Raw genomic sequence first — 11,996 nt, 5'->3', positions numbered from 1 at the left:
CACTCAAAAGCACCATAAATGTATATAATCACTATATAGCACTTTCAAGTTGTACAATAACGACACTCGGTTACTAACGTAACATCGGTTCTCTCTAGAGAGGGAACGAATGTTCCGTAAGTTTAGCTTAAAAACTCCTTTTCAAGAGAACATTGAAATTAATTTTTATAATTTAAAACGCATTTGCTGCAGCAAGCAGACCTAGGCGAGGCAGCTCGCGCGCCTATTGGCTGCTCTGCGGCAACTGCTGCAACCTATCAGTGCGTCTGTCATGACTTCAGCGCCAATGGGAGGCTCTCCCCGCGCTACATCATGGCCCGCCAATATGGGTGTAGCCTAGGCCTATAAATACCCATCGCCCAGGTTGCACTATGATTTCAGTCGACTGGAAGCGAAACCAAAATGCAGCACAAGCACGGCAGATTACGCAACACTAGTTCCCTCTCTAGAGAGAACCGAGGTTATGTTAGTAACCGAGTGTCGTTCTCTTACGAGAGTACTCTCGTGTTGCGTAAGTTTAGCTTACGCTACGGGAACCCCATGTAAAACACAGTGCGTGCTAAGATTCCAACACTAATGTCCCAAGGGCAGTTTGCCCGGGGCTCATGTATAAGTGGAATAGTCGCATAAGTGGCAGAACGGGGCGGGACGACTCTGTATTATGAAAGATAGGTGCTTACACCTAGATACAGTTAAGGCAATATATCAACCTTGAAACTGCATAGGCCCACAGGAAGTTGCAAACATATCGACAGTCTAAGCGAACTGAGTTGGGTAGACGTTGTTAATATAGCATAATCAGACTTAGCCTAGCCTGTAGGGTGGGCACTTCTAGGTTATAGAACCTTACAAATGTAGACCGGGAGGCCCAGCCTTCTGTCATACAAATGTCTTGAAGTGAGACTCCACTTGTCCAGGCCCACGACGAGGCCATGCCTGTAGTTGAGTGGGCCCTAACGCCCAAGGGGCAATCCAAGCCCTTGGATGCGTAAGCCGACGCAATAGCGTCTACTATCCATCTAGGGTCTGTTTCGAGATGGCTAGCCCTTTAACGCGGCCACCAAAAGAAACGAAAAGCTGCTCTGTCTGCCTGAAGGCAGCAGAACGTTCCACATAAATCCTCCAGGTCCTTACTGGGCAAAGGAAATGAACTCCAACCCCAAGTTAACCCCAAGGTGAAATTGTAATAATTGATCGCCCACACATGTAGGGCCCACAGCACGGGGTATGGGTGCCAAACTGCGCCCTTGGCCTGAGACAACAGGTCTTTCATCAGCGGAATCGGCCATGGAACTGTGCTCCCCAGTTCCATCAACTCTGGGAACCAAACTTGATTCTCCCAGAGTGGGGATACCAGGATTATCGAGCATTTGCACTCCCTGACTCGAGACTACTTTGACTTTTGAGGCTATGCCCAGGTTTTGGGTGGGCGATATGGCAAAAATATCATATCACGATTTTTTTCAGGAAAATCACGATTCACGATTTTATCACGATTCTTTTTCATGTTGGTTTTACTATTTTGTGACTGAGCATTACAGCCAAACTGATGTACAAATGAAATAAACAGTGCTTTATGTTTTCAGCTATAATAGGTGTATTTAACAGTAGCATTGAAGAAAGTGTTTAAATGAACAAATATGAAAATAAAACACATCAACTTCATTGTATAAATTATACATTGATACTTAAAAGCTATTTAAGTTCTCAGTCAAGAGCAGTGAGTGATTTCCTCTTTGCGTTTTGTTGTTTAATTAGCATTAAAGGGATAGTTCTCCCAAAATTTACTCTGTCATAATTTACTCTCTCAAATCGTTTTAAACTCGAATAAGTTCCTTTTTCTTCTGTTGAAAATTAAAGTTATTTTGAAAAATGTGGGTAACCAAACAGTTGATGTACCCCAGTGACTTCCATAGTATATATTTTTGGGGGAAGTATCTCTTTAAGGACAAGCGGCAGCATGTTTACTATTAGGCTACTGTCTCTTTAAGAGCTGCACGCGACGCGTCTAATATACACGCATTTGACAAGCAGATTTTCTCCCAATTTTCTCTGTTTGCTTTTACTTTAGACATAACTGGCTTTGATTATGTAAACCTTGTGTGTATTTGACAGTATTAGCACAATAAGACTCGAAAGATAACTTAGTCCAGTAACTAGGCGCTGTTAGACAGGCTTTTAGTGCCTGTGAGCTTCACGTGTACAAGCTCAGAAACGCACACGTTAGAACAGCGCATCAGCACGCAAATTAAATGTTTAACCAAATTAAATGTTTAAGGCATTAAAGCACATGAAAATTATGAACTTTTGTGAACTGCAGTGTCCCGTTCCTCCGTGTTAACATTTGATCTGAATATACGTCGCGTTGTGCAGTATGTTGGGACAGAGGCGCCAGAACAGCAACTGATAGAATCCACGATACTTCGATATTTCTTCAAAAGCAGATCATGGAGACATTTTAATCGTCCACGATCAAAAATCGTGATATCGCACACCCCTAGCCCAGGTTCACGCCGGACTGGTACCAGTCGGCCCTCGTCCACGGTTTCAGTGCTGCTGCGCATGTCTGATTCACCGTGAGACGAAGCAAACCTGATATCCATGCTCGCGCTGGAACACGCTGCCTCAGCCATAGGTGAAAAGGGCACATGTATAGCAGACCCAGCCGCAGCACCGTCGAGGCTGAGGCCATAAGACCCATCATTCTCTGAAACACTCTGAGGGGAAGACTCCTCCCTGTTATGAATGTCGCTGCTAGGCGCTGGATTACTGCCGCGCATTTTCGCGTTAGGCGCGCCAACATAGACCTGGAGTCCAACTCTATCCCTAGAAAGGACGTTTCCTGGCTGGGAGATAGATTGCTTTTGGCCCAGTTGACTCTGAGACCCAACTGTTCCAGATGGTCCAGCAATAGCGCTTTGTGTAATACCAGTTCCTCTTTCGACTGAGCTATAATCAGCCAGTCGTCCAAATAGTTCAGAATTCTCACGCCCCTTCGTCTGAGGGGCGCGAGCGCTGTATCCATGCATTTCGTAAATGTACGAGGTGCTAAAGACAGGCCGAACGGAAGGACGGTGTACTGATAAGCCTGGCCCTCGAAGGCGAATCTCAAGAATGGCCTGTGACGGGCTGCTATTTGAATCTGAAAGTAGGCGTCTTTCAGATCCACTGATATAAACCAGTCCCCTGGTCAAATTCGAGCGAGGATTTGTCTGGTTGTGAGCATTTTGAACGAGTGTATCATAAGCGCTTTGTTCAAACGCCTGAGATCTAGTATGGGGCGGAGCCCGCCGTCCTTCTTCGGTACTAAGAAGTAACGGCTGTAAAACCCCGACTCGCTCTTGGCCAAGGGGACGGTCTCTACCGCCCCTTTTCTTAGCAAATCCGCTATCTCGGTGCAAAGTATGTGTGCTACTTCCTGATTCACCGAAGTTTCGTGTTGTATTACAGACGAGGCTATGTGAGCTCGCGGCACGAGGCACGAGGTGCTTTTCAGAAAGTGTGTGCGTTGTGTGGCAGACACGTGATTTACACGTGAAACACCGCCAACGTGAGCTGGGTTCATACGCTGGGGCATTATGTGTGTGCGTAACACAGATACAGTCGTGTTCATAGGTAGGGGTGAGCACTGTACAGCGAGCACATTTCATACACTTAAAACATGAACGGCATGAGCCGGTTTGACTGATATGGACCCCAGGGTGGTGTGAGACACTGCGTGGGTAATGCTTATGTGTAGGGGTGAACACTGGGCAGTGGGCACTTTTTCTACACTTAGCGGTCGAATGGCATGAGCCAACTTTATTGTTTTCGACCCTGGATGAGTGTGACTCACAGAGAGGGTAGTGCTTATGTGTAGGGGTGAGCACTGGGTAGTGGGCACATTTCCTACATTTGAAACACACGCAGCCAGTGAATTTCACTGAACGGGCCGTGCTTATGTGTAGGGGTGAGCAATGGGAAGTGGGCACAATTCCTACATTTATAACACTTTCGGCGTGAGCCGGACCAACAGACATAATGAGATTTATCTGGGTTGCCGTGAAAACGGCATTTGGGTACAGGCGAGCGGGTTGTATAACGGGCTCGTTGGCTGCAAAATACACTCCTCCAGTCTCTGTGTGGAAACTGTGAGAGCGAAGCGTTGGGAAGAGTACTGCGAGCTCAGAGGAGAGTGCAGTATAATTTATATCTGCCGCCAGAGCGAGGATTCGAACACGGGTCTCTGGCGCCAAAGCCTTAGATTTCGCCACTGAGGGAAATGACATAAAATTTTAGTTAGCGTGAGCATATAAGAGAGCGTCATGTGAGTCACGCGGGGTTGGCACCGGCGTGGGCTCATATGTTTAAAAACGCTCATAATGCTCGAGCCGCCCTGTATGAACGGGAGGGCGTGAGGGGCGGGTTCGCTTTCTGTACGTAAGAAAAGCTGGCCGCGAGCTCACGATGCACGCGGGGATTCCACCGGCGTGCATTCACGAACAGGATCGCATTCCGGTAGTCTCTGCGGGCGGCGCATTTCGGCGCGACCCGAACGAGAGAGGCGGAAGCGGGGTCCACGTTGGAAATGGCTAGTCGAGCCCGCAGGGTCGATGTAGTCATGGTGTCGCTTTCTGGGCAGGCGCCCTGGGAAAGCGCGTGCACTTGGAACGAGGCATTTGAATCAACGCCTCGGCTCTTTTAGCGGATAACGTGTGTGTCGCGGCGGCGAACACACACAGAAGCGAGTAAAAAGGATATGGGCGCCGGATAGCACAGCAGGCACAGCGAGTGAAGGCACCGATAATCCAGCCGGCGTCCTCTAGCTCGAGCTCGTCCCACTGAGTTCTGTTCGACGACGCAGCTTCTCTTCTCAGAAGATCCAGCGAAGTGAGTCACTCGCTGAAAGGAGACGAAATCATAGTGCAACCTGGGCGATGGGTATTTATAGGCCTAGGCCACACCCATATTGGCGGGCCATGACGTAGCGCAGGGAGAGCCTCCCATTGGCGCTGAAGTCATTACAGACGCACTGATAGGTTGCAGCAGTTGCTGCAGAGCAGCCAATAGGCGCGCGAGCTGCCTCGCCTAGGTCTGCTTGCTGCAGCAAATGCGTTTTTTAAATTATAAAAAATTAAGGATAATTTTTTGCTTCAATGTTCTCGAGAAAAGGAGTTTTTCCCGTAGCGTAAGCTAAACTTACGCAACACGAGAGTACTCTCGTAAAAGAACTATGTGTGAGGAACGGACTGAAATTTTGCCTGAGTAATAATGCAAAAGAGAATGTCTTTGACCTTTTAATAAAGAACTTAGAATCAACTTAGAATACTTATTTTAAAATAGAAATAAGTTATAATACTTTGTCTACTTTTTATGTACTTAAAAGAGATCAACATTAAGTTTACTTAATAAAAATAACTTGAAGTATATTTTTTTTGTAAGGGTTAGCAGTATCACAGACCTGCTCATTAGACATTTGAAATTTTACAGCTGATAACAATTTATTATTTTGCTCATCAGCTACAAAACAAACTTTATCTATCTATGACTCCAAGAAAAAGTGACACATTTATTGTAGCTTGAAATGTCCCCATGATGAAACGTGATGTTATCCGAGTGTTTCTTTGAACCGTTGCCCATTCTCCAGCAAGTCTCAGTCTGCCAGCGTGTTCCTCATTAAAATTTGATTGGAGGCGCTTTGGTCTTTGACTTCAGTAAGAGCTGAGCTGATTGATATTGTGGAAAGAAGGTATTAGTGTGATTAGAACTCCACCACTTAATAGCCTCCATCATTTAAATTGGCACTCATGCAGAAATATGTTTAACTTCTGTCACATTAGGGTTAATGACAATTAATTTAAGCTAAGAAATCTGATTAAAATATCAGTTACATCATAAATACCATGTCATTATTAGGTGTGTGAAATCTGTGTTTATGCTACCCAATTTTATTTCAAAACTTAAGATGACCACCTACCACTAGAAATCGAACAATCTCAGTTATACTTTCTGAGAATTTCGGAAATAAGCAATAAGTTTAGATATGCAGAAAGTCTGAGTGACAAATCACAAATTAGAATTGTGTCTCTAAGACAATGAGATTAAATGGGCAGCAAATTAATAGATTTTACTTCTTTCTTAGATGTTTCTCATGAGACAAAGATTTAATTAATCTCATCTCAATTTCATAAGAGAAAGGGAGAAACTCCATTAAGCCTCCTGAGCTATGAAAGAGCGACCTCAGAGCAATAACATTTTGCTCTGGGAAGACTCCCTATAGCAGAAGCATAATATGGCATATTTACAATACATATTTCTCATAAACCCTGCATGTGGTCATCATTGCCAGCATCTGTATATTCACTCTCCTACCAGCTGCAGGTAAAAACTCAGGCCGTTTATCAACTATGAACAGACCACCAGCAGCACTGAACCCAGAGGCTTTGGCTCCGAGAGTCTATATTTCAGCCTGCTTATCGTTTCTCCATTTGGCTCATGTTGTTCTACCTTTAAATGGGAAAACAAAAATGCTTTTTATCTCAGGCTGAAGTCAATGAAAAGATATAAAAACTTTAATGGGGAGGATCTCGTTTATTGTAAACATTCTGCAGGCGAATGTGATTGTACAGCGTCTGCTTCACAGTATCTTTTGAAGCAATCTGTTGCAGGAGGCAGAGAGTAGTAGTTAATTGGGTTGTGGCAGAGAAAAAGACAGCTGATGTTATTCAAGTCCCCTGTAAGGGAAACCTTGAATCAAAGCATTATTTTTTTCAGAAACTCGCCTTCTAAAAGTCTATGTTTTCTTCGCCTGCTCAACAACACTGATGTTACTTATGTGCAGCTATTTGTTAGTATTAAGATTCATTGTTAATAATCTATTACGGTCAAATAAGAGTGTCCACAATAAAGAAAACACATGGTTGGTTTCATATTGTTTTGAGAATAGTTTTAGGTTTATAGTTTTTTTGGGGGGTGAAAACATCAAATACAATGTAATAGCATGTTTGTAATTGCATATATATGCCACTCTCTCTCTCTCTCTCTCTCTATATATATATATATATATATATATATTGCCAGCAGATGCTGTATTATCTCCTGCAGAATATCATGAATTATTAATAAATATCATTTTTGTGGAGTTGCACCACAATGACATTTTACAGCTTGAACTAACCTTGCCTTGTCATGAAAAGGTCAAGTTATTCTTATATATATCAAGTTAATCTTTTTTGTCCGCATGTTGGTTGCACCACGTGACTTTTATGTGGTGGACAAACATTTTCAAATGTCAATAAGCAGTCAAGAAGCTTATTTTTTTAAATGATGCTTTTTTCTTCTTCATTATGATATCAAGGCAGTTGTATCACCCTGACAATTTTTACTTTAGGCCACCCAAAATATCTAAAATACTTTTAATTAAAAGTCCTTTTATTGAAGAGTTTTTCCATAATTTTCTTTGAATAAGTTAATAGACCCACTGTCAGACGAAAAAATAATAATAATTCACATCATGTGATTGTGTAGGAAGGGATGAGGCGATGAATCAAGGAGGCAGAATAACGAGTTATGGGCTTTTATCGAAATAATAATAAATAAAAAACACTCAGTAAGGGAAAAACATGGCAGATGGGAAGAATAAATAGGGAAGGAAATCAGGAGGTAAACAAGGGAGAGAAGGAGGGGCAAATAAACCAATAGGTAATCAGAAGAGCGGGGTTAACCGGAGAGTGCGTGGCACATAGAAACAAACAAAACAAAGCCATGACATGAACATGCAGTTAACACAAGCTGTCACAGACTGCATGTCCACACAAAACATGACATGAAAGCGTGCGGCCGATGAAAAACACAAACCACGTAATACACTGAACACGACAACAGATGAACGCCTGGGCAAATAAACACGTAAACCAGGCGCAAAAAAAAAAAAAAAAAAAAAAAAAAAAAACACGAGACAAGATGCAAGGCCTGTGAATGAACACTCAAACTGTGCGCTCACAACAAGAGTCAAACCAGGAGTATGAATGTCCAAACCCCGACACAGAACCATAACCGAACTAGACGGAAGTGTCGGGAGCCGGACACCATGGTCCGCACGTACAACACACACAGACGTAAGAGCGTACAGCTCGAGCGAACTCAGGACTGCATGCCCACACAAAGACAAGACAATAGGAGTGTCAGGACTCCGTCACCAAACTAAAGGTACAATTACACGACAACGATGTACTAAAAATGGAAATGTTTTTCTTTTTTGCGTTTTTGCCGTACAGACGACAACGTTGTCAAAACGATCCCCGTTCACAAGGATCCGCGAAAACATTTAAAAACGCTGTATTCTGCTGCCGGGCCAGTAGTTGGCGATGTCACTTTGTAAAGAAACACTACGGACTACAGACTGAACACATAATAGACATGCGCATGACATCACCGTTCGTTTTCAAAAACGCGCACTTTGAAGCACGTTTTCAACGGGCAAAAAGCAAAAAAAAGTTTTCAGTTTAAACCAGTGTCATGTTAACGGCCCCTCAGAACAAACCAGGGCTGCGTTTCCCAAAAGCATCGTAAGCCTAAGTTGATCGTAAAAACGATCGTACGACTGATCTTAATATTACGGTCTGTTTCCCAAAAGCATCGTAGCTTAAGTAGCACTTAAAAATCTTCGTAGATCTACGAGTGCTCTGGAGTAATCGTACATCACCAAGTTCATCGTAAGAAGACAGATTTATGAGGACACCTGCAGGACAACCGGCAGATTACACCTTTAACTTTATTCAAATGCAATGTGATTATAATATAAGGTTTGATTGTACTTTATTGTTCTTTTTTTGTTGTTGGTTAAATTAATGTATAAATTAAATAATTAAAAAGGTCAGAAAACAAAACAAAAAATTGAAATAATTTAATCTAATAATTTTAATCAAAATTAAATGAATGAACAAAAAATAAATAAAAGAAATCCTTTTAATCTGTTAAAAATGACATCTTTGTTTCACTCTATCTCCTCTAAAAGGACATTAATTTCATCTTTTTGAAAGGAATCTTTTTTATTTATTTTTTTTTTTTAGCTATTTTGTCATGCAGTGCCTCCGCCTGTAGGTGCTTTATATAGACTTGTCTTGATTGCTAATCCACAACAGATGACAATTATTAGGTTAAACGTTCCATATAAGGTTATGTTTCAGCACTTCACGAATGGACAGCGACTCTTAAGTAGCACGTAGAAAGCGCTCTTAAGAGCTAAGATACATCGTTATCGGGAAACCCGGCCCAGACCAAAGTGACAGAACCCTGACTTGACCCATTAATTAAAGAGTTTCAGAATGCAATGTTAATATGCACATTTCATAGGACTCCCAAACACAAAAGTCACATTTTTTATTTTGTCATTTATTATAAACAGCCAGACAGCAAGTACAAAAATGAGTGAGACAATCACATTGCTTAAAAAGCCAACATTTTGTCAATGCGTAACATTTTTTTTCTTTAAAAAAACAAACAAACAAACAAACAAACATTGCAGCGTAACAGACAATGATGAGGAGAGGAGAAGAAAAAAAAACAGCATACATAGTATAAGACGTTAAAGAAGACAAATTGATCATATTAAACAACACGAAAAAATCAGCTTCCACAACAGCAAACAATTTTAACTCCATAACAAGAGTGTGATGGACCACTGATTTCCCTGCTGTAATTGGTAGGGAAAATAATATATTATTTTCCAAAAATATAATTACAGCCTCATAATAATATGTGCTGCTGAAAAGGGCTTGAATTAACCTAAGATGGTTTCTGATCTTAGCTGGCATTTGGTCTCTCAGTCTGATCTAACAAATGCCAATACAGAACCAGAAAACTATAGCTTAGTAGGGTTTTTTTTTTTTTTTTTTTTTTTTTTTTTTGCAGGGTTATCAACAATATGGATTTAAAACTTAGAAAACAATTACTTTATAATGCAACAAAGGGAAGCAGAACAGCTGATACTCCACGGGTGTTTCCTTACACCTAGTTTTTCGTACAGTCATTGTAAATCCACATAACAGCAGTGAAATTGTGGCTTTGAGCACGAGCAGAGCCTAGATGGGAGCACAGTACATATGGCAATGCCATCTGTTCAATGAAGGGCATCAGCACATTCCAGGAGAAATTATTTTGCAGGAAAATGTGCATTTGATTAAAAAAAACACTGAAGTGATGAGTTATCTGACCTGCTTCAACAAAGTTTCAGATGAACTACAGAATGTCGAGTGAATATCATTGGCATAGCGGTGCTCACTGGCATTTATCCTTACAGTTCTTACAGGATTTGTAGAGTTACAGCACATATAAAGAATGTGAAAATGACAGATATGTTGAAATGAGGAGATATGCAAGCAGGGGTTGATGGGGTATTAAAGCTCAATTCCCCTCACTGTCCCATGGTTCATTTAGATTTTAATGAGGAATGTAACCATTGTTCATAATCACTTCCACTTCTCAAATGGAACCTCGTCTGGAAACAACAGAGCAGGGAACCATTAATACATGTCACTAATAACTAATAATCTGTACTCTGTCATTTTCCAACCTGGACTGTCTTGTGCTCACCAAGGCTGCATTTACTTAATCAAGAATACAGTAAAAACAGTAATATTGTGAAATATTATTACAGTTTAAAAGAACTGTTTACTATTTTAATATATTTTAAAATGTAATTTATTCCTGTGATCAAAGCTGAATTTTCAGCATCATTACTCCAGTCTTCAGTGTCACATGATCCTTCAGAAATCATTTGCTGCTCAAGAAACATTTATTTTTATAATCAATGATTTTTCTGGTTAATATTTTTGTGGTAAGTGTTATACACTACTAGTCAAAAGTTTGGGAAGTAATGTAATGTATGTATACTTTTATTCAGCAAAGACACATTCAATTGAACAGAAGTGACAGTAAAGACATTTATAATGTTAAAAAAGATTTATATTTCAAATAAATGCTGTTCACTGAACTATCTTTTCGTCAAAAAAGTATCACGATTCCCTCAAAGATATTATGCAGCAAAAACATGAATAGTAATAAGAATCATTATTAATAATTGAGCAGCAAATGAGAAAGATTGGCATCACAGGAATAAAGTAAATGTTATATATATATATATATATAACTAAAATATTAATATATATATATATATATATATATATATATATATATATAACTAAAATATTAATATTAATTATTTACAAAAATATTAATATATATATATATATATTATATATTATATATAAGTTATTTTAAATTGTAATCATTTTCCACAATATTACCATTTTTACTACCATATATATATATATATATATATATATATATATATATAATCAGTCTTTTCGTGTCTCTTTTCCAATCAAGATTAAAGAAGTAAAGTAAAGTCTATAAAACAATCCCCTCTAATGCTATGATGATATTCACACATTCTCAGACAGCAGGAACGAACAGGAAATGTCGAGACAAACGAATTACACCTAACTTCAACTGTTCAACTCATAAATGAGCATGAAGAATCAGTAAGTCAAACTTGATGCTCCCTATTTGTAATAAACATAACATATAACATAATTATATTATAGCAGAGGACTACACCCAAACAGTTTGAATCCATTTGGTCTCTTTTGCAATGAGACACAGACATCTTTTGTACACACCACAACATAGTTAACACAGATAACAAGATTAATTTGTACAGACCAATACTGTGAAACACTTTCAAGGCAAGGTTCATAAAACACTCAAGATCACAACACAAGATGATACAGTGCTTTGAAAAGGTTTTCAGACCCTTCATTATTTCTCTCATTATTCTGAGTTCCAAATTAAACTGAGTTACATTTTTAATAAAAAGAAAAACTGTGTATTCATGTGAGGATATCATAGAGCTCGAAGCAATGATAGCTTTATAGAAGTCTTTTGTGGCATGTACCGCTTTTCACAGCAGTATTGAGGTGTAATTTTGTCCCATTTTCCCCAGACAGATTGATATT

General features: G+C 40.1%; 1 long non-coding RNA gene across 1 annotated transcript; it reads right to left on the bottom strand.

Annotated features, from left to right (window-relative positions):
• Positions 1 to 7,539: 7,539 nt before the first annotated feature.
• Positions 7,540 to 11,140, bottom strand: LOC309501876. The gene is made up of 2 exons (XR_014207024.1): positions 9,259 to 11,140; positions 7,540 to 8,526 (listed from the first exon to the last, which is right to left on the bottom strand). It is a non-coding gene; the product is annotated as an uncharacterized lncRNA (long non-coding RNA).
• Positions 11,141 to 11,996: the final 856 nt, after the last annotated feature.

Source organism: Leuciscus leuciscus (genome assembly GCF_965113295.1).
Source record: "Leuciscus leuciscus genome assembly, chromosome: 6".
NCBI classification, from domain to species: domain Eukaryota; kingdom Metazoa; phylum Chordata; class Actinopteri; order Cypriniformes; family Leuciscidae; genus Leuciscus; species Leuciscus leuciscus.
This window is presented reverse-complemented; position numbering and strand designations above follow the sequence as displayed.